Source organism: Mus caroli, unplaced genomic scaffold (genome assembly GCF_978045245.1).
Source record: "Mus caroli unplaced genomic scaffold, Mus_caroli_1 scaffold_7, whole genome shotgun sequence".
Lineage (NCBI taxonomy): Eukaryota > Metazoa > Chordata > Mammalia > Rodentia > Muridae > Mus > Mus caroli.
Window position 1 is genome coordinate 140,849,918 of NW_028227262.1, and position 3,559 is coordinate 140,853,476.

Genomic DNA, 3,559 nt, shown 5'->3' on the forward strand with positions numbered 1-3,559 from the left:
AGGGGAAAGTGGCAACATTTGGTCACTATTTGTCTCATGAACTAAAAATTGTACCTTGCAAATGGTAGTTGAAACCTACAGGAAAAAGAAAAGAGACCAGAATTGGCAGAGAGAGGCAGCTGAGGAAGGTTAGTTAATATGTGACATCTGCTGACTGGTAGGTGGCCCTATCTCGTTTTTATAATAGCTATTCCCAAGAGTCAGTATAAGGGAACTGAAAAATATTTAACCCTGTAGCACAGCCCATCACCTGTAAATTAGAAAAACTTTGTTTTGTTTCTAAAAGAAACTCAGAAGAAACAATAGAAACCAAATATATTTTAGTAGAAACCAAATATATTTGTAACTGGTAATATGATAAAATTCACAAATATCCAAAGATTCCTGCAAAGAACCACAGGTTGTTTTAGCTTTTAATTTCAATAGCAACTGTGATTACGAAGTAGAAAGTTAATCTCACACCCCAACGACATGCAGATAACTAGACTTTTACCATTAAGCTAGAGACTATATTTTAGAAAACTACACATTAAGATAACCCAAGGTGAGGGGGGAAAGTCAATATTCCCTTCTGCCCTGTAACATTGCTTTCGTTTAATTCTCAAGCACACCCGGTCTGTAATATATTAAAGCAATGGTAGTCCTACGAAAGAAATCTGTTTTATTATATTTTAGATGACAGTATATAAAGATTACCGTGTGCCTCTAAATTAATTTCTTCATCTATCAATGATTTTTTTTTAATCACCAAAGCAAGTGTGTTGAAGGGTTGTTAAAATGCACTCAACATCTGGAGAACTGGCTCCTTAGTTAAGTACTTCCTGTTCTTTCAGAGGATTTAGGTTGGATTCCAGAACCCACATGACAGGCTCAAAACTGTCTGCAACTCCAGGCCCAAGGGATCCAATGCCATCCTGTCCACTCCAAGGGTACCAGACATACATGCAGATAAATCATCATATATCAGAAATAGTGAAAACAAACATAATCACTCATCAGCAGTCATGATGTTTCTTTATTATTTTAGACCTTTGAGGCATGTCTACTCAGCATTCTATTAAAAAGGACCACATTGATGTATCTAATAAACATATAGGAAAGCTTAGTAGCCATAACAACAAGTCATAGTAACTCTCCATGAGGTTACTTATTGAATATCTTTGAAGTGTCTGACCTCTATTCTACAAATTGGAGAGTGTACTCATTCTCACACTTTGGTAAATTGTGATCTATTTAGGATCAAAAGGATATGATAAAGAAGATAGAAATCAAGTATCGCGTAGACCATGGAAGAGGAAAACGCCCTCTTACGGGAAACCTTTTAAGACGTGCATAAAAAGGGATGCATGGGACCTGCCTAAAGACTTCAGTGTGCCTTGGATTGACAATGGAAAATAACACTGTATAAGGGCAGGTTCTAGCTGCTGAGGAAGATGTGCACTTTATTGAGTTTGCTGTATTTTTGTCACTGTGTAAACGTTAAGTGATCGGTTAATGAATAGGAAGAACGAGGTCTCTGCACCTGGGAACATACAAATACAAGTTTATAACTTGTAATGAGAACTGTGCTTGAAACAAAGTGACTTAATGATAAACTATTAGTGAATATGTGCAAAAACATGAGTGGAGCTACACTTTAGAACGATGTATGTAAGAATAATTTACATGCATTGGAGAGCATCAGCTAGAAGGCAATGTAGGAGGTGCTGAGGGAGGTCTGTTGCGAGTTCAGTGGGCTAAGTAAGGAGAATCGCAGAGGGCATGGAGAAAGGTGCAAAGATGCAAATGGTACTTCTTAGCTGCTGTTCCTGTTAGCCTTCAGAGAAGACCAGACAATTCTGAGGCTCCAAGTTTGTATGCCTGAGCAGAGAGAAATGGCTTTAACAGGACTGTGCAGCCAAGACTGGGAAGGAGTTTGGGGAAAAGAGAATGAGTCTAGCTATAAATTTAAAACCCAGAAAATATTTAAGCAGAGGTTTTCCTCTGTATCTTCCCCTCCCCTGCCTCCTCCTCCTCCTCCTCCTCCTCCTTCTCCTCCTCCTCCTCCTCCTCCTCCTCCCCTTCTTCCGCCACCATCACTATGGCTTCCTCTTTCTCATTAGTACTGAACTTGAAAATGGCAGATATATGGATTTGGGGATTACCCATGTACACGGTATTGTATTTAAAGCTATCAGTACAACTATAGTTGATAAAGCAAAAGATTATAACAAGGAAAAGAGAGTCAAGGAAAAAATTGAAAATTATACATGGATGGGAAGAGAAGACTAAAAGGAGAGGAAACAAGGGGGAGGGAAAAGGCAGAGAGAAGTATTATTCACAAAGCTGAGAGTTTGTGTTACAAAAAGTAAGTTTAGTAGATGTTTTGTAAGGTAGCTAGCAAGTTAATGTCCTTCAAGAATTCTCTCCCAGCACAGAAAGTCTGGGCCTGGCTGCGATATTTGTACCCAATAATCTTGCCCCTCTGACTACAGTTAATTTGACTGATGTTCAATGAGTGATTAAAGCTGTAGCAATCATAATTTCTCTCCTGGGAATTTAGAACTAAGAATTGAAAGATAAAGCTATATCACTTTAAAGTATATGCCCAAAACAACCAGTCACTTTGCTTCAGAGATACCTGAATGGGCATTTTTTTTCCTTTGCTGCATTATTCATGACATCCAGGTTATTGAATCAGCCTAAGTGCCTATCAGTAGAAGAATGGATAAAGAAAATATGATGAATACATACAATGGGTTTTATTCAGCCATACAGAAGAAAGAGATTATGTCATCTTGGAGAAAATCAATGGAACTGGAGATAATCATGTTAAGTGAAATAAGCCAGACTCGCAGAGACAGGGACAGCATGGTGTTCTCTCATGTGGGATCTGTGTAAGTGGGAGGAGCACATGGAATAAAAGGAAGACTAGACGGGCTGTGGAAGAGGAAGACAGAGGGGGGCAGATAGCAGGGAAGAGAAGATAAAGGGGCAGGAGAGATGGCTTGGCTGTTAAAAGAACCACCCACCACTGACCTGACCAGTATGGTTGGCTGGCACAATATAGTAGTGAACTGACAGTGAGCCCCAGCTTTTAGGAAATGGGGCTGTCCTACATATGAATGTTGAAAGCATGAGAACACCCTAGAAACAAGTAAAAGAAAATACAATGATATTGTCTCAAGATTGTACTAATCACAGAGGAGGGGGGAGGGAGGGAGAAAAGGAAGGAAGGGGGCGGAGAGAAGAAAGAACCTGCTGTTCTTGCAGAAGATCTAGGCTCAGTTTCTAGCACCCACATGGTAGCTTTCAACCGTACATAACTCCACTTTCAGGGGATCTGAACCCCTCTCCTCTACAGACACCAGGCACACACATGGTGCACATACATACATACATACATACAGGTAGATGAAACACTAATACACATAAAAGAAAACTGATTAAGTCTAAAGAAGAGTTGAAAGAAAGTAAGAGAGAAATATGATAAAGTCCATTAAATGCCTATTTGGGGGCATTACAGTGAAATCCTTCTGTACTATTAATACATGCTAATAAAATGAAGCAAAAGGTTATT

General features: G+C 39.3%; 1 non-coding gene across 1 annotated transcript; it reads left to right on the plus strand.

Moving 5' to 3' along the window:
• Window positions 1–3,006: 3,006 nt before the first annotated feature.
• Window positions 3,007–3,127, plus strand: LOC115031367 (small nucleolar RNA SNORA65). Its single transcript, XR_003837008.1, has one exon. It is a non-coding gene; the product is annotated as a small nucleolar RNA SNORA65 (small nucleolar RNA).
• Window positions 3,128–3,559: the final 432 nt, after the last annotated feature.